A 19,830-nucleotide genomic window follows, 5' to 3' on the forward strand; every position below is an offset into this window, starting at 1 on the left:
CACACAGGCACATACCCCTGCACACACAGTTGCTGAAAATATTAGGGGGTTTAATTGATTTCTTAGGCTTTATACTCAGATACTAATTTTAGAATTAGTATGTCGGGGGGCTGATCCTGTGGTGTAGAGTTTAAAGCCGCTGCCTGCAGCACTGGCATCCCACATGGGTGTTGCTTCGTGTCCTGGCTGCTCCACTTCCTATCCAGCTCTCTGCTACGGCCTGGGAAAGCAGTAGAAGGTGGTCTATGTCCTTAGGCCCCTGCACCCATGTCAGAGACCTGGAAGAAGCTCCTGGCTTCTGGCTTCAGATCAGCACAACTCCAGCCATTGCAGCCAATTGGGGAGTGAAGTGGATGGAAGACCTCTCTCTCTCTAGCTCTCCCTCTCTCTCTGTGTAACTCTGACTTTCAAATAAGTAAATAAATAAATAAATCTTTAAGAAAAAGGAATTAGTATGTAGGTTAAAGGTGATTGTTTTAGATACTTCTTTTTTAGTTACACGCTCATAGAACACCCCAACTGTATTTATACCACCCTAGATTTGTCTCAACAGCTGAAGTCTCTTTTGAAACATCAGCACCTAAAAGTCCACATTACTAGTCACCTCAGTAAATTAGCCTAGTTGTCATCCCACATTCTACTACATTTTATTTTTACTTTACTTTTTCCCATTTATTGTCATTTCGGTTATCTATCTTATTTCTTAGATTACATAATTTGTATCTACTTACATTTTCCAGCATTCTGAAATGTTTGAGAGAACAAAAGATGTCCATTTCAATAAGTGCTCCCTCAACAGCACCTATAACAATACTAAAATTAGATCGATCGTGTTCAATAAAGTCATGTTGAAAAATATTATACAAGAGTAGAGCCTTTTATCGATTAATTTCATTTCATAAAGACAGTTGTTAAAATGTGATTTCAATATTGAAAACCGTGTGTTTGATATGGGATATTGACCCTTTCAGAAATTAATTGATGGTTAGAAAACAAGTGTTACAGTGACATTAAAATATTTCAATGTTATAAAGAAAAAACAAACATGCAACTTTTATATCGATAATCATGTTCTGCTGTCTTAGAACTTAGTATTTTTCAAAATTTATTATAAGGAAGTGTTATAGCAATTTTTTTAACTTTTATTTAATGAATATAAATTTCCAAAGTACAGCTTATGTATTACAATGGCTTCCCCCCCATAACGTCCCTCCCACCCGCAACCATCCCTTTCCCACTCCCTCTCCCCTTCCATTCACATCAAGATTCATTTTCAATTATCTTTCTATACAGAAGATCAGTTTAGCATACATTGAGTAAAGATGTCAACAGTTTGCTCCCACACAGAAACATAAAGAGAAAAACACTGAGTACTAGTTATAGCATTAAATCTCAATGTACAGCACACTAAGGACAGAGATCCTCCATGAGGAGTAAGTGCACAGTGACTCCTGTTGTTGACTTAACAAATTGACACTCTTGTTTATGGCATCAGTAATCACCCTAGGCTCTTATCATGAGCTGCCAGGCTATGGAATCCCCCTGAGTTCACTGACTCTGATCATATTTAAACAAAGCCATGGTCAAAGTGGAAGTTCTCTCCTCCCTTCAGAGAAAGGTACCTCCTTCTTTGATGACCTGTTCTTTCCACTGGGATCTCACTCGTGGAGATCTTTCATTTAGGTGTTTTTTTTTTTTTTTTTTTTTTTTTTTCCCCCAGAGTGTCTTGGCTTTCCATGCCTGAAATACTCTCATGGGCTTTTCAGCCAGATCCGCATGCCTTTAGGGCTGATTCTGAGGCCAGAGTGCTGTTTAGGACATCTGCCATTCTATGGGTCTGCTGTGTTTCTCACTTCCCATGTTGGATCATTCTCTCCCTTTTTGATTCTATCAGCTAGTATTTGCAGACACTAGTCTTGTTTATGTGATCCGTTTGGTTCTTAGTCCTATCATTACGATCAATTGTGAACAGAAATTGATCACTGGGACTAGTGAGATGGCATTGGTACATGCCACCTCGATGGGATTGAATTAGAATCCCCTGGTATGTTTCTAACTCGACCGTTTGAGGTAAGTCAGCTTGAGCATGTCCCAAATTGCCCATCTCTTCCCTCTCTTATTCCCACTCTTACATTTAACAGCGATCAATTTTCAGTTAAGTTTCAGCTCTTAAGATTAATTGTGTATTGATTACAGTATTCAACCAAAAGTATTAAGTAAAACAAACAAACAAAAATACTAAGAGGGAAAACGTATTAAGTTGTTCATCAACAGTCAGGGTGAGGACTGATTAAGTCACCATTACTCATAGTGTTCATTTCACTTTAACAGGTTTCCTTTTTGGTGCTCAGTTAGTTGTCACCTATAAGGGAGAACATGTGGTATTTGTCCCTTTGGAATTGGCTTATTTCACTCAGCATAATGTTTTCCAAATTCCTAACAGGGATCACTTTTCAGTTAAATTTAAAAACCTAAGAATAATTTTGTGTTAATTACAGAGTTCAACCAATGCTACTAGAACAAAAAAAATACTAAAATGGATAAAGTATTACATTGTACATCAACCATCAGGACAATAGCTGATCAAGTCACTGTTTCTCATAGTGTCCATTTCACTTTAACAGGTTTCCCCTTTGATGCTCAGTTAGTTGTCACCGATCAGGGAGAACATATGATATTTGTCCCTTTGGGACTGGCTTATTTCACTCAGCATGATGTTTTCCAAATTCCTCCATATTGTTGCAAATGACCAGGTTTCGTTGTTTTTGACTGCTGTATAGTATTCTAAAGAGTAGATATCCCATAATTTCTTTATCCAGTCTACTGTTGATGGGCATTTGCGTTGGTTCCAGGTATTAGCTATTGTGAATTGAGCTGCACTAAACATTAAGGTGCAGCCCACTTTTTTTGTTTGCCAATTTCATTTCCTTTGGGTAAATTCCAAGGAGTGGGATGGCTGGGTTGAATGGTAGGGTTATATTCAGGTTTCTGAGGAATCTCCAGACTGACTTCCATAGTGGCTTAACCAATTTGAATTCCCACCAACAGTGGGTTAGTGTCCCCTTTTCCCCACATCCTCGCCAGCATCTGTTGTTGGTAGATTTCTGAATGTGAGCCATTCTGATCGAGGTGAGGTGAAACCTCATTGTGGTTTTGATTTGCCTTTCCCTGATTGCTAGTGATCTTGAACATTTTTTCATGTTTCTGTTGGCCATTTGGATTTCCTCTTTTGAAAAATGCTTGTTGAGGTCCTTAGCCCATCTCTTAATTGGGTTGTTGGTTTTGTTTTTGTGGAGTTTCTTGATTTCTTTGTAGATTCTGGTTATTAACCCTTTATCAATTGCCTAGTTTGCAAATATTTTTTCCCATTCTCTTGGTTGCCTCTTCACTTTCCTGACTGTTTCTTTTGCAGTACAGAAACTTCTCAATTTGATGCTATCCCAAATGTTAATTTTGGCTTTGACTGCCTGTGCTTCTGGGGTCTTTTCCAAGAAGTCATTGCCGGTACCTATATCTTGCAGGGTTTTTCCAATGCTCTCTAACAATTTGATGGTGTCAGGTCGAAGATTTAAGTCTTTAATCCATGTTGAGTGAATTTTTGTGTAAGGTGTAAAGTAGGGGTCTTGCTTCATGATTCTGCACATGGAAATCCAATTTTCCCAGCACCATTTTTGAATAGACTGTCCTTACTCCAGGGATTGGTTTTGGATCCTTGATCAAATATGAGCTGGCTGTAGATGTTTGGATTGATTTCTGGTGTTTCAATTCTGTTCCATAAGTCTATCCATCTGTTTCTGTACCAGTACCATGCAGTTTTGATTACAACTGCCTTGTAGTATGTCCTGAAATCTGGTATTGTGATGCCACCAGCTTTGTTTTTTGTTGTACAAGATTGCTTTAGCTATTCGAGGTCTCCTGTGTCTCCATATGAATTTCAGCATCATTTTTTCCAGATCTGAGAAGAAGGTCTTCGGTAACTTGATTCTTAATGCATTCAATGTATAAACTGCTTTTGGGAGAATGGACATTTTGATGATATTGATTCTTCCAATCCATGAGCAGGGAAGATTTTTCCATTTTTTGGTATCCTCTTCTATTTCTTTCTTTAAAGTTTTATAAGTATCATTGTAGAGATCCTTAATGTCCTTGGTTAAGTTTATTCCAAGGTATTTGATTGTTTTTGTAGCTATTGTGAATGGGATTGATCTTAGAAGTTCTTCCTCAGCCGTGGCATTGCCTGTGTATACAAAGGCTGTTGATTTTTGTGCATTGATTTTATATCCTGCTACTTTGCCAAATTCTTCTATGAGTTCCAATAGTCTCTTTCTAGAGTTCTTTGGGTCCCCAAAATAAAGAATCATATCATCTGCAAAGAGGGATAATTTGAGTTCTTCCTTCCCAACTTGTATCCCTTTAATTTCTTTTTCTTGCCTAATAGCTCTGGCTAGATCTTCCAGAACTATATTGAATAGCAACTGTGAGAGTGGGCATCCCTGTCTGGTACCAGATCTCAGTGGAAATGCTTCCAACTTTTCCCCATTCAATAGGATGTTGGCTGTGGGTTTTTCATAGATTGCTTTGATTATATTGAGGAATGTTCCTTCCATACCCAGTTTGCTTAGAGTCTTCATCATGAACGGGTGTTGTATTTTATCAAATGCTTTCTCGGCGTCTATTGAGATAATCATATGGTTTTTCTTCTGCTGTCTGTTAATGAGTCTGCTATGTATCCTGCTTCCCATGATGGATCGTTATCTCCCTTTTTGATTCTATCAGTTAGTATTAGCAGACACTAGTCTTGTTTGTGTGATCCCTTTGACTCTTAGACCTATCAGTGTGATCAATTGTGAACTGAAATTGATCACTTGGACTAGTGAGATGGCATTGCTACATACCACCTTGATGGGATTGTATTGGAATCCCCTGGCACTTTTCTAACTCCACCATTTGAGGTAAGTCAGATTGAGCATGTCCCAAATTGTACATCTCCTCCCTCTCTTATTCCCACTCTTATATTTTACAGGGATCACTTTTCTGTTAAATACAGTTCAGCTACTGACATTTCTTTTTTTTTTTCATCCAAACAACAGATGAACTCAAAATAAAAACAATACAATGGGGCAAGAATTTTGGCACAGTAAAGTAAGCTGCTGAATGCTACAGGGCATCCCACTTCAGAGTTCTGGCTGCTGCTTCAATCCAGCTTCTGCTAAGGTGTCTGGCAAAGCAGCAGAAGACAATCTAAGTGCTTGGGCTGCCACTACTTGCGTGAGACCTGCATGGAGTCTCCGCTTCCAGCTTCAAGCTGGCCTAGCTTTGTTCTTCGTGGTCTATATCAAGAAGACAACTGGGGTGAATATTTGGCTTAATGGTTAAGATGAAGGTTGGAATACCCACATCACATATCAGAGTGCCTAGATTCAAGTCCAAACTACTTTCAATCTAGGTTATAGCTAATGCATGCCCTAGGAAGAAGCATATGATGATTCAAGTACTTGAGTCCCTGATATCCTCAATTGTGCTTTGAATTCCTGGATTCTGTCTGACCCAGAACCAACAGCTATGAGCATTTCAGTTTCAGAAATGACTCATCTGGTGGAAGATTCTCTCTCCTTCTCTCCCTCCCTCTCCCTGCCTCCCCCCACACCCTGCCTGTGTACTTGTGTTTGTAGTCCATTCCCATTCTATTCCCCTGTCTTTCTGCCTTTCAGGTAAAGTGAAATACATTTTTAAAAGACAGTTGGTGAGGGGCCGGCGCTGTCACATAGTGGGTACAACTGCTAACTGTGGTGTCAGCATCCCATATGGGCACCTGTTCGAGACCTGGCTGCTCCACTTCCAACCCAGCTCTCTGCTATGGCCTGGGAAAGCACTAGAAGATGGCCCAATTCCTTGGGCCCCTGCACTTGTGTGGGAGACCCAGAGAAAGCTCCTGTCTCCTGGCTTCAGATTGGCGCAGCTCCAGCCATTGAGGCCAATTGAGGAGTGAACCAGCAGATGGAAAATCTCTCTCTCTCTCTCTCTCTCTCTCTCTCTCTCTCGGCTTCTCCTCTCTATGTGTAACTCTGAGTTTCAAGTAAAGTAAATAAATCTTAAAAAATAATAAAAAACAATTGGTGAAGCATATTTTGAAAAAGGCAATTGGTGGGGCCAGCATTGTGGTGCAGCAGACGAAGCTGCAGCCTGGGATCCCATATATATGCCAGTTTATGTCCCAGCTGCTTCACTTCCAATCTAAATCCCCGCTAATGGCCTGGGAGAAGCTATCAAAGATGGCCCAAGTGCTTGGGCTGCTGACACCCATGTAGGAGACCCAGAAGAAGCTCCTGGCTCCTGAGTTTTGCCTGGCTCCACCCAGCAAGTGTGGCCTCTTTAGGAGTGAACTAGTGGATAAAAATCTTCTCTTTGTTTTTCTCTCTCTGTAACTCACATTTTCAAATAAATAAATAAATCTTTCTTCAGAAAAGGCAATAAGAATTACCTTTTTGAGTTTTTTTATTTTTAATTATTTTTATTTATTTTAAAGGCAAAGAGAGAGCGAGAGAATGATTGCATCTGCTGGTTCACTCCCCAAATTGCTGCATTGGCATGGTCTGGACTCTGCTGAAAGTAGGCATCGGAGAAATAACATGGTTGGGAGGTCTAAACACTTCGACCATCTTCTGCTGCTTTCCCAGGAGCATTAGTGGGGAGCTGGATCAGAAGTTGAACTGCCAGGGATCTGACATTGGATGGCAGCTTCGCAGCTTAACCCACTATGTCACATCCCTAGCTCCTTGAATTTCTTTAAAATAATTAAATTTAGCAAAATATTTAATATAGAATCTGGTATACTTTTGGTTGTAATTTATGGCAAATATTAAGTAGTATTATTAGTCTGTTTTTTTAAAAATAATCTATTAGCCTTTAGTTTATTTATTTTCATAAATACTGAATCTGTACATCTTAACACAGTTTGGGATCTAATCTAATTGATACAAATGGAATTTTGTAATTTATCTGAGACATGTATCTGTGGAGTACATACAAGGCAAAGCAAAAATTGGAAAAGATATAAAACAATTACTCTTCCTACTGTACAACAATTAGCACCACAACTATTACCAGTAAGCCAATGTGAAGAACAAACCACATATATTGAACAGTTTCTATGAGTTACCTCATTCAGTTCTCACAATGAAAACTGTTAGCTAACTTTCATTTTCCACTTAATTTTATGTGGAACCTTTGCTGAGAAAAATGAAGTAACTAACTCAAGGTCATAAACATTTAAAATGCAACCCTTTAAATTTTAGTAAACACATACTGGCTTCCAAAAATAAATGTATATTATCACATGAATATACTAATATCTTTTCTCATAATACAGTTATTTATTTTGTAACATTTTGGCCTTTATGTGCATATTATGCTTGAAAATTTTAAGAAGCAATATCTTTCAGATGTTAGGCTCTGAGCCTTCCAGCCTCCCTTGACACCAAAATCAGCATCTGCCCTCATAGCTCCAGATGCTCTGGGATTAACCAAATCCTTGCTTTTATACACTGCCCATCAATTTAACAAAATCACACTGCATGAAGTTACATTCTCTTTTTTCTTCAAGTAAATTTAAATGCTATGTTTTACATATAAGATTTTTTATTATGTATCTGTATAAGATAAGGCAATCGAAGGCTAAAATGGTAGCAAAATACACTTTTCTGGATTTGGAGTTAGTGTGGTCATAAGTCACTGCAGGAAAACACAGCATCTGTATTAAAGAAAAGATTCTAAAATGTGCAAGAGAGAAATGTCAGATTACTCTCAGAGAATCTCTAATTAGACTCACAGTAGACTTGTCATCAGAAACCCTACAGGCAAGGAGAGAATGGCGAGATATAGCCCAAGTACTAAGAGAAAAAAACTGCCAGCCCAGAATATTATTGTGGTGGAAGGAGAAGGCCATGCCAAGATGGCCACTGGCAACAGAAACTTCCTGGCAATAGCTGTGATTGGATGGCTTTGGGAACCACATGACAACAGAGCCTTACTGACAACAGGTTGTTATTTGATAGTTTCAGAAACTGCTTGGCAACAGGTTGTGATTGGTTAGGGCATAGAACACCCCTTGATTGGATTGGCTGCCTTGCTATATAAACTGCTGTACCAACTGAAATAAATGAGTTTGTGGGCTGCTCGCGTCTGGCCTGAATTCACCCGACTCCCGAGGTCTATGTGGTGAATCCATGCTTCTTCCCCCCCCCCCACGTTCCTCCTCTCAGAATGAATCTACCTCAACATATTATATCCTGTAAAGCTTTCATTTGTGAATGTAGATGAAATAAAGACCTTTCATAGCAAACAGAAATTGAAAGAATTTGAAACCACTCATCCAGCCCTGCAAAAGATGCTTAAAAATGTGTTACACACAGAAACACAGAAATATGACCATCAATATGAAAGAAGGTAAAGGAAGAAAATCTCTCAGTAAAAGATCACGGGAAGTTCAGACATATGTTAGAAATATCTGTGGAAAAATGGCAGGGCAAAGTCACTACTTATCAATAGTCACATTGAATGTAAATGGCCTCAACTCTCCAGTTAAAAGGCACAGAATGGCTGAATGGATTAAAAAACAAAACTCATCTATTTGCTGCTTACAAGAAACACATCTTTCCAACAAAGATGAATGCATACTGAAAGTGAAAGTTTGGAAAAAGACATTCAATGCCAACAGACACCAAAAAAGAGCTTGCATAGCCATATCAATATCAGAAAAAAATAAACTTCAACACAAAAACCGTTAAGAGAGAGAAAGAGAGACACTATATAATGATTAAGGCATCAATTCAACAGGAAGATGTAACTATTATAAACATACATGCACATAATTACAGGGCACCAGTTTATTTAAAAGATATGCTAAGGAACTTAAAGGGAGACTTAGACTCCAATACAATAGTATTGGGGGACTTCAATACTCCACTATCAGAAACAGACAGATCAATCAGACAGAAAATCAACAAGGAAACAGCAGATTGACACTAAAGACCAAATGGATCTAACAGATATCTATAGAACTTTTCGCCCTACACTTGAAGAATACATATTCTTCTCAGCAGTACATGGAACTTACTCTAGGATTGACCATATAATAGGCCATAAAGTAAGTCTCAACAAATTCAAAAGAATTGAAATCATACCATGCATTTTCTCAGGTCACAGTGGAATGAAACTGGAAATTAGCAATTCAGGAATCCCTAGAGCATATGGAAACACATGGATACCTAACAACATGCTCCTGAATGAATACTGGGTCATAGAAGAAATCAAAAGAGAAATCAAAAATTTTCTGGAAGTAAATTAGGATAACAACACAACATATCAAAACTTACGGGATACAGCAAAAGCAGTGTTAAGAGGAAAGTTTATATCAATAGGTGCCCTACATCAAGAAATTGGAAAGGCACCAAATAAATGAGGTATCAATGCATCTCAAGAATCAAAAAAAAAAAAAAAAAAACCCTGCAGCAAACCAGACACAAAACTAGTAGGAGAAGAGAAATAATTAAAATTAGAGAAGAAATCAACAGAATTGAATCAAGAAAAACATTACAAAAAATCAGCCAAACGAGGAGCTGTTTTTTTGAAAAAGAAACAAAATTCACACACCATTGGCACAAGCAACCTAAAAAAGGAAAAGACCCAAATAGTAAAATCAGAGATGAAAAAGGGAATATAACCACTGACACCATAGAAATAAATAGAGTCATCAGAAATTACCACAAAGTGTTGAATGCCAGCAAACAGGGAAATCTATCAGAAATGGATAGATTCTGGACACATACAACCTACCTAAATTGAATCATGAAGACATAGAAAACCTAAACAGACCCATAACTGAGTCGTAAATTGAATCAGTAATAAAGGCCCTCCCAACAAAGAAAAACCAAGGACCAGGTGGATTCACTGCTGAATTCTAGCAGACATTTACAGAAGAACTAACCCCAATTCTTCTCAAACTATTCAGAACAATAAAAAAGAGGGACTCATCTCAAATTCTTTCTATGAAGCCAGCATCACCTTAATTCCTAAACCTGAAAAAGATGCAGCAGAGAAAGAGAATTACAGACCAATTTCTCTGATGAACATAGATGCAAAAATCCTCAATAAAATTCTGGCCAATAGAATGCAACAACACATCAGATAGATCATCCACCCTGACCAAGTGGGATTTATCCCTGGTATGCAGGGATGGTTCAGCGTTCAAAAATCAATCAATGTGATCCACCACATTAACAAACTGCAGAAGAAAAAACATATGATTATCTCAATAGATGCAGAGAACGCATTTGATAAAATACAACACCCTTTCATGGTGAAAACTCTTAGCAAATTTAGTATAGAAGGAACATTCCTCAATAAAATCCAAGGAATTTAAAAACCCATGGCCAGCATCCTATTGAATGTGGAAATGTTGGAAATATTTCCACTGACATTTCAAACCAGACAGGATGCCCACTCTCACAGTTGCTATTCAATATAGTACTGGATGTTTTAGCCAGAGCCATCAGACAAGAAAAAGAAATTAAAGGAATACAAATTGAGAAGGAAGAAGTCAAACTATCCCTCTTTGCAGATGATATGATTCTTTATTTAGGGGATCCAAAGAACTCTACTAAGAGACTATTGGAACTCATTGAAGAGTTTGGCAACGTAGTAGCATATAAAATCAATGCACAAAAATCAACAGCCTTTGTATACAAGGCAATGCCATGGCTGAGGAAGAACTTCTAAGATCAATCTCATTCACAATAGTTGCAAAAACAATCAAATAATTGGAATGAACCTAACCAAGGATGTCAAAGATCTCTACTATGAGAATTACAAAATCTTAAAGAAAGAAACAGAAAAGGATACCAAGAAATGGAAAAATCTTCCATGCTCATGGATCGGAAGAATCAATATCATCAAAATGTCCATTCTTCCAAAAGGAATTTATACATTGAATGCATTAAGAATCAAGTTACCGAAGACCTTCTTCTCAGATCTGGAAAAAATGATGCTGAAATTCATATGGAGACACAGGAGACCTCGAATAGCTAAAGCAAACTTGTACAACAAAAACAAAGCTGGAGACATCACAATACTAGATTTCAGGACATACTACAGGGCAGTTGCTATCAAAACAGCATGGTACTGTTACAGAAACAGATGGATAGACCAATGAAAAAGAATACAAACACCAGAAATCAATCCAAACATCTACAGCCAAGTTATATTTGATCAAGGATCTAAAACCAATTCCTGGAACAAGGACAGTCTATTCAATAAATGATGCAGGGAAAACTGGATTTCCCCATGCAGAAGCATGAAGCAAGACCACTAACATACACCGTACACAAAAATCCACTCCACATGGATTAAAGATCTAAATTGATGACCTGATACCATCAAATTATTAGAGAACATCAGGGAAACCATGCAAGATATTGGCACAGGCAAAGACTTCTTGGAAAAGGCCCTGGAAAAACAGGCAGTCAAAGCCAAAATTAACTATTGGGATTGCATCAAATTGAGAAGTTTCTGTACTGCAAAAGAAACAGTGAGGAGAGTGAAAAGACAACCGACAGAATGGGAAAAAATATTTGCAAACTATGCACCTTATAAAGGTTTAATAACCAGAATCTACAAAGAGATCAAGAGACTCCACAACAACAAAACAAACAACCCACTTAACAGATTAGCCAAGGACCTCAATAGACATTTTTCAAAAGAGGAAATCCAAATGGCCAACAGACACATGAAAAAATGTTCAAGATCACAAGCCATCAGGGAAATGCAAATCAAAAGCACAATGAGGTTTCACCTCACCCCGGTTAGAATGGCTCACATTCAGAAATCTACCAACAACAGATGCTGGCGAGGATAGGGGAGAAAGAAAAAGAGACACCAATCCACTGTTGGTGGGAATGCAAACTGGTCAAGCCACTATGGAAGTCATTTTGGAGGTTCCTCAGTAATCTGAACATAACCCTACCATACCCAGCCATCCCACTCCTTGGAATTTACCCAAAAGAAATTAATTTGTCAAATAAAAGAGCTGTCTGCACCTTATTGTTTGTTACAGCTCAATTTACAGTAGCTTAGACAGACATGGAATCAACCTAAATGCCCAACAGAAGACTGGAAAAGAAATTTGGGATATGTAATCTATAGAATACTCTACATCATAAAAAATGAAATCTGTTCATTTGCAACAAAATGGAGGAATCTGGAGAACATCATGCTGAGTGAAATAAGACAGTCCCAAAGTGACCAATATCATATGTTCTCTCTGGACGGTGACCAGTAACTGAGAACCAAAAAGGAAACCTGTTAAAGTGAAATGAACACTATGAGAAACAATGACTTGATCAGCCCTTTTCCTGACTGTTGAGGAAGAACTTACTACTTTATTCTTATTAGTATTTTTTGTTCTACTTAATACTATTGGTTGAACTCTCTAATTAACACACCATTATCCTTAGGTATTAAAATTTAATTAAAAAGTGATCTCTGTTAAATATAAGAGTGGGAATAAGAGAGGGAGGATATGTACTGTTGGGCACATGCTCACTCGGACTTACCCCTCATGGTAGAGTTAGAAATGTGCCAGGGGATTCCACTTCTATCATATCAAGTTGGCACGTACCAATGCCATCCTACTAGGCAAAGTAATCAATTTCACTTTATAATTGATCATAATGATAGACTTAAGTGTCAAAGGATCACATAAACAAGAGTAGTGTCTGCTAATACTGATAGAATTAAAAAGGAGAGAACAAGCCAACATGGGAAGTGGTATACACAGCAGACTCATAGAATGGAAGATGTCCTAAACAGCACTCTGACCTCAGAATCAGCCCTTAAGTCATTTGGATCTGGCTAAAAAGCCCATGAGAGTTTCACAGGCATGGAAAGCCAAGATACTGGGGCAAAAAAATTATCTAAATGAAAGATCTCAGTGAGTGAGATCCCAGCAAAAAGAATTGGCCATCAAAGAAGGAGTACCTTTCTCTGAAGGGAGGAGAGAACTTCCACTTTGACTATGGCCTTGTCTAAATAAGATCAGAGCTGGTGCAATCAAGAGGCTTCCATAGCCTTTGCAGGTCATAACAAGAACGTCAGTGATTACTGATTACATAATAAGAGTGTCAACTGTTAAATCAACAATGGGAGTCAGTGTACACTTGCTCCTCATGTATGATATCTGTCCTTAATGTGTTGTACTATGTGAATTATATACTTTGTGTATTTGTGTGGGTGCAAACTGTTGAAATCTTTACTTAGTATATACCAAGTTGATCTTCTGTATATAAAGATAAGTGAAAATGTATCCTGATGTGAATGGGATGGGAGAGGGAGTGAGAGATAGGATGGTTGTGGGTGGGAGGGAGGTTATGGAGGGCAAAGCCGCTATAATCCAAAAGTTGTACTTTGGAAATTTAAATTTATCAAATAAAATTTAAAACACACACACACATACACACACATGCACACGTACACATGCACACAGAAGTTGGTATAAATTTGTCCTGTAAAGCTTTTATATGCTCTCATAATGATTCTTCTCTTCTGATCATTCAGATATGGTAGATGATTTTGATATCCTGAAAGGGGAGGCTACCTGGGAAACTTATAAAACATTGCTTTGGTGGAAGGATCATTTTATTTATGACCTAAGCCATTAAAAAAAAAAAAAAAACAAAAACAAAATTTAGCACTGCCAATTTTCTGTAAGGTTTATTGATTTTTATATGAGGATAAAATATCTGATGATCATGTTCTTTCCAAATTATCTTGTACTATTAAAAGAAGGTAACACACTATTGTTAAAGTTGAAATTGTCTAAAATTTTGTTTGATTTTTAAGTAAACTCAAGATATACATGTAAGTTTTTCAGTTCAATGTTATTTAATTTTACATAGCTACATTGTAATCATTAACTTAAACCTGCACACCTAATTTAAATCTTGGAAACTATTCATTTCTTAAGCAATTAGAATGAATAAATGATGTAATTTTAACATACATGTGGATCATACTTTTGAGTAAAGAAATATCAACATATAAATTAATTTTCATGTTTGAAAAATATTTAAGATAGTTTAAAATAATCAATAATAATAAATGCATATCATTGCAAGAGAATGATACTATTTGCAATAACATTAATCTATATAATAGTACATAGAGTGGAAGTCCTATTTTACATTCAGTTTGTGGATTTTTTTTTTTTTACTGGCAGAGTGGACAGTGAGAGAGAGAGACAGAGAGAAAGGTCTTCCTTTGCCATTGGTTTACCCTCCAATGGCCACTGCGGCTAGTGCGCTGCAGCCAGTGCACAGCGCTGATCCATAGCCAGGAGCCAGGTGCCTCTCCTTGTCTCCCATGCGGGTGCAGGGCCCAAGCACTTGGGCCATCCTCCCCTGCACTCCCGGGCCACAGCAGAGAGCTGGCCTGGAAGAGGGGCAACCTGGACAGGATCCAGCACCCCAACCAGAACTAGAACCCGGTGTGCCGGTGCCGCAGGCGGAGGATTAGCCTATTAAGCCACAGCACTGGCCGACTTTTTTCTTGAAATTTACTTTTGTTAAATTTGGAATTATGAATTTAGACTGCTCATATATATATAATAATTTATATGTATGCATATATTTGGTAATTTGATAACTTTTTCAAATATTGTGCATTATATTTATAAAATAGTATGGACTGATTTTTGACTGAACACCATTTTATTCTCTTTGACATTGAATATATTTATAATATACAATGTCTAATATCTTGATGTGAATGGGATGGGATTGGGAGAGGAAGATGGGAGGGTTGTGGGTTGGAGGGAAGTTATGGGGGGGGGAAAGCCACCAGAATCCAAAAGCTGTACTTTGTAAATTTATATTTATTAAATGAAAGTAAAAAAAATAATAATACAAAGTGTGTAATATTGGAAAATGCATAGAAAATGATATCAAATCTCACCCTCCTGTCGAAACAAAACATAAAGAAAAGCAAAATCGAATTATAGACAGATACACATGAAACAAATGTATCAAAAATTACAATGATGTTCCCAGTGCTTTGGCATAGTGGATAAAGCCACCGCCTTCAGTGCCGGCATTCCACATGGGCACTGGTTCGAGTCCCGGCTGCTCCACTTCCAATCCAGCTCTCTACAATGGCCTGGGAAAACAGTGGAAGAAGGCCCAAACCTTGGGCCCTGTAACCATGTGGGAGACCAGGAGGAAGCTCCTGACTCCTGGCTTTGGATTGGCCCAGCTCTGGACATTGTGGCCCTTTGGGGAGTGAACCAGCAGATGGAAAACCTATCTCTCCCTGCCTCTGCCTCTCTGTAACTTTGCCTTCAGATAAATATATAAGCCTTTAAAAGAAGTTACTTTTTAAAAAAGTTAATTTTTGAAAAAAATTATAAAGACAAGAACATTATAATTTTTTTTCATTTGCTTTTGATGGGATAGAAACTCAATAAAGCTAGGATCCATAGAATAGCCAACATATTTGACATATTTACTGAAGTCATTGATGCACAATATGCAGTAATATTCTTTTGCCTTTAGGCCTCTTATAGAAGATATGAACTCTTAAACTACCGTAAAGTCTTAGAGCTAATATAACCCAGAATTTGACTCGGAACTGACTTTACAGGTTATCCCACACTTGTCAACCAAAACCCTATGGAAATTCATTAGTTGTCCTTATTGCAGAGAAAAAAAAAATTATGCTGATTCATCCATTACTTCTGCCAAGACTGTGTGGTCATTTTTGTATTATCATTAAAATAATTTATTACGCATTTGATTCTCAGGGTCATAGCAAATGCATGATAATCACAACAATTCTGTTGTTGTAATTCCCATGTTAATGTGATATTAATACAAACAGAATAGACTCAATGCAGTTCCTAGGTACAATTCTAAGGCTATATCCTGCCTCCCTCCCTCTCTCTCTTTCTTAATCTTTTAGATAACATAGTTTTATTTTTCATTATAGCCAAATGCTTAATACTTCACCAAATAAATAGTTCAACAAAGAAAAAGCAAAAAGGGCATAGGTTAGCAGGAATACAGATAAGATATATAGACAGTAATGAAGGAAAAATATGTCCAATTCACTCAGACAGTAAATTTTAAAATAATCATAGATCATTGCAACTATAGTAGTATATCAATCTTAACCATTGGTTTGACAGAGATACAAAATGAATTTTAACAAAATTATATTTGTAACAATACTAACACACATAGACTTTTTCTCTTTTTTGATTTTTTTTTTTTTTTTGACAGGCAGAGTGGACAGTGAGAGAGAGACAGCGCATTGCGCTGATCTGATGGCAGGAGCCAGGTACTTATCCTGGTCTCCCATGGGATGCAGGGCCCAAGGACTTGGGTCATCCTCCACTGCACTCCTGGGCCACAGCAGAGAGCTGGCCTGGAAGAGGGGCAACCTGGACAGAATCCGGCGCCCCGACCGGGACTAGAACCCCATGTGCCGGCGCCGCAAGGCGGAGGATTAGCCTAGTGAGCTGTGGCGCCGGCCAATATTTTTTCTTTTTAAAATTGGCTCCCACATATAAGGAAGAACATGTGGTATTCATTTTTTCTTTGGAAATCCCAACTTTCTTTTGCTCCATTAAATATTCAATATGACTGAGATTCTTTCTAAACTGTGGACACAATGCATAGGTATAAAAGCTGGCAAGCAAATAGGGTTTATGAAATAGTAATGGAAAAGAAAACTATGCACATTGACTCATTGCTTCATGTTAAGGGAAATATGTGAGGTCAAATGTTGCTTACTGTGCACAGAAAACAATGATTTCAATATAGAATTCATTTTAAATACTGTGTTATGTATGACAATCCCCAGAATTGTAAGATACACAACCTAAGTAAGGATAAGAAGTAACCAATCTAAGGTCCTAATTGTGGAGAAATTCCCATCATCATTTCATTAAATGGTTTCTACTAACTTTAATTTGTTTTAATTAAAATAATTCACATTTCAGAAATCTGTACATCTATTTCCATCCCCCAAGCATGTCAAAAAAGGGACTAACGTATAATTGACATTTGGGTCATAAAATACGAATTTGCTTGGCTGATTGTCATTGTGTGGTGGGTTAAGGCATTGCTTGGGATGCCCACATTCCTTTTAAGAGTGTTGGTTCCAGGGATGTATGCTCTGTTTCTAATCCATCTCCTTGTTAATATGCCTGGGAAGCAGAAGAGTATGGTTCAACTACTTGAGTACACTTGCCCTTCATGTGGCAGATGCAAATGGAGTTCCTGACTCCTAGCCCCAGCCCTTGCTGCCATTTGGTGAGTGTGGATAGAATATTTCTCTCTCTCCCCCCCCACTCCTTTGATTTTCAAATATATATATGTATATATATATATATATAAATATATACATATATATAAATATATATATAAATACATATATATGTATACATATATATATATACATATATATACACATATATATACATATATACATATATATACATATATATACATATATATATACATATATATAAATATATACATATATATATTTGAGTCCACACATAATTTATCTGGGTACCTTGCTAATGGGGTCTGATAATTACCAGACTATTGAGATAGAGGACCTACAATTCTGTAATCCAACATATACATATATATATATATAATATTATACATTCACTAAATTGCTCAAATAATAAATCATTATCACATAGAATATAAATAATAGATATTCCAAAAAATTACACACTTAACAATTTTCACAGAAATTGTTCAATGTTTCATTTTAGAAAATTGATTGTGAAATGGTGATAGGACATTCTTTAACAGTCTGTCAAATAGAACAGTTTTAAACTAATTTTACAGATTGCCTTTTGATATTTTGAATTCTGCATATTGGTAATACTAACATATACAATGTTTTAATCCTGTTTGGTTTGGAGTATTAGAATAACAAGTATTTCAAATAATCTTTGACATAAAGATACAGTGTTCAATGATCTATCTTCCTTCAGAATGAGAAAAGAAGCTAACATATGAACATGCTGATAGTGACTTTCCAGAGTCTGATCCTTTATGGATGAGCCTGTTCTTTCCTACACTGATTACTCTGTCATTCATTGGAGCCTATCTTGTCGGATGCTGTCATACTTGGTCTTTGACATTAACAATACGATTAGGGCCAGCACCAACTGTCACAACAGCAGCAGAAGCACAGAAAAATAGTAGAGAGTGCATCCTAATACAATTACATTTAAAGAGAGACCGCTAAATCTTTACTGCTAGGAAAACTCTCTCCAGCTATACTCAGGTGAAAAAAATGATTGCTAGATGTTTACAAATTCTAAGTTCACAGTGCAAAAGAGGTAAGCAATACATTATGGTTATAAGATTACTTATCAGTGCAGTTAATATATCTTTTTTCAAGTGGTAGAAATATATGTAGAAAATTTTAAAAAGCTTGAGTATTCTCTTTGTGTTTGCCTATTCATAATGTGTATAAGTTTATACTGCCAAATTTGTTATTTCTATGTGCCTGTAGGAGAGGAGTCCACACATAATTTATCTGGGCCCCTTGCTAATGGGGTCTGATAATTATCAGACTATTGAGATAGAGGACCTACAATTCTGTAATCAAAATGTTGGTTGGGCTATATAATTCCCTGGCTACTGAGAAGAAAAGCCCCACCCAGTATCATCAGTATCAGTTGGGAGAATTTGTATTTTTCTTTGAATCTGTAGGGTCTTTTCTTGTTGACTTAGGTTGGAGGGCATTTTTTGAGGCTACATGGGATTCCTTGCCATTCAGGCCCTGCCCAGATCCTCCTAATATACTGACATGCTACTTCAAATCCAACAATGGAGTTTCTCACTCTAGTTTGCTAATACTGGGGAACATATGGTCCAGGGAGTAACATCATATTGCTTTGGCCATGTTTTGATCCTTAAAAACAATGCGCAGGTTTCGTTATCAGTATTGAGATATGTAGGGAATCACTCTGGAGTATGAGCTGAACAATAATTATGCTTTATTGTCTTGAAAGTGACTGATTTCAAAATAATAATAAGAATAAAGTAGTAGACACACACACACATGAATATCTAGTTCAGGGAATTATTATGGTGAAGTTCAGCTACTTTTTCTCCAAATCTTATAGTTCAGTCAGACTTGAAAATCTGTGTTCATGAAAAGAGAATTTTAAACATAAAACATAAATTATTTGAGAATGAAAACTATATTTTATTACATTTGCTCTTATAAGTTGACTCTCCAGCCTTTTTCCACATAGTCTGTGCTTCAGGAAGCCAAATTCCATCAACAATATCAGTGGACCTATCTGTTATCTGCCTTCCACTGGGATTTTGCCAAAGGGAGAAACCAAGTGAAAGAAGAAAATAATTAACATTTAATAATTAAAATAATTGATACTTAACAATTATTAAAATAATTAAACAGAATTAATTTTTGTTTAATTGTCAGCCACTACTATTTATTTTTTGCAGTGACAATTCTATTTTTCAGTCACGTCTGGGATTAGATTCCTGCAGCTGTACTTTGCTGTAAGCCTTGGTTATTTCCCTATATCTTCATAAATAATCCTGTTAGGAGCCATTAAGACCCCGGATTAGATTAAATATTACTTAGGAAACATCAGCTAATCAGTTCCTCAGTCTCAAATTTTCCATGGAGCGAGATGATATCTTCCAAGTGTTCACCTGTTCTTGAGGTAGAGTTGAACCCCTGAAAAGTATCACTGAAATTATGAGATTCAGAGTTTATCTG

Source organism: Oryctolagus cuniculus, chromosome 9 (assembly GCF_051225735.1).
Source record: "Oryctolagus cuniculus isolate XC-2025 breed Fujian yellow rabbit chromosome 9, ASM5122573v1, whole genome shotgun sequence".
Classification (NCBI taxonomy): Eukaryota; Metazoa; Chordata; class Mammalia; order Lagomorpha; family Leporidae; genus Oryctolagus; species Oryctolagus cuniculus.